General features: G+C 27.8%; 1 non-coding gene across 1 annotated transcript; it reads right to left on the reverse strand.

The window, feature by feature from the left end:
* Positions 1-276: 276 nt before the first annotated feature.
* TRNAA-CGC lies at positions 277-349 on the reverse strand. The gene has a single exon. It is a non-coding gene; the product is annotated as a tRNA-Ala (tRNA).
* Between the last annotated feature and the right edge of the window lie 238 nt (positions 350-587).

Below are 587 nucleotides of genomic sequence, written 5' to 3' on the forward strand. Positions count from 1 at the left end.
AATCAATATTTTTTAATATTAATATTTTTATAGAATAAAAAATAATATTTGTAATAGTATCTATTTATTATAAAATAATTAAAAAAATTAATATAAAAAGAAAAAAACAACAAAAAGACAGAAAAAATAATAAAATAATAAAAAATGAAATGATAACCTAAGTATAGGGRTGCCATTGGTATAAGATGGGGTGCCATTAGCCTTTGCCTTCCAATAACCAAATTACAACTTTTCAATGCACAGAAAATTGAAGGAAAAAGGTTAAAAAATATAAAATGGAGGTGCGGGGAATCGAACCCCGTGCCTCTCGCATGCGAAGCGAGCGCTCTACCATATGAGCTACACCCCCGTTGTGCTTTTACATTCTTCATTACTCTTTTGAGACTATGAAATCATACGCTTGTCGGAAGTTTGGGAACTTGAAGGATAATAACATATACTATTTAAATAGGATAAAAACTAATATATATATATATATATATATATATATGGTTAGGTTTACGTGAGACAAAAGGTTTTTTTTGAGACCCGTAAGACCAATTTATGTTCATTGATTAACTTTATAAATTAATAATCTAACGGTCTAA

The sequence above is a fragment of the Cynara cardunculus genome (assembly GCF_001531365.2).
Source record: "Cynara cardunculus var. scolymus isolate 2C chromosome LG 2, CcrdV1, whole genome shotgun sequence".
Taxonomy (NCBI): Eukaryota; Viridiplantae; Streptophyta; class Magnoliopsida; order Asterales; family Asteraceae; genus Cynara; species Cynara cardunculus.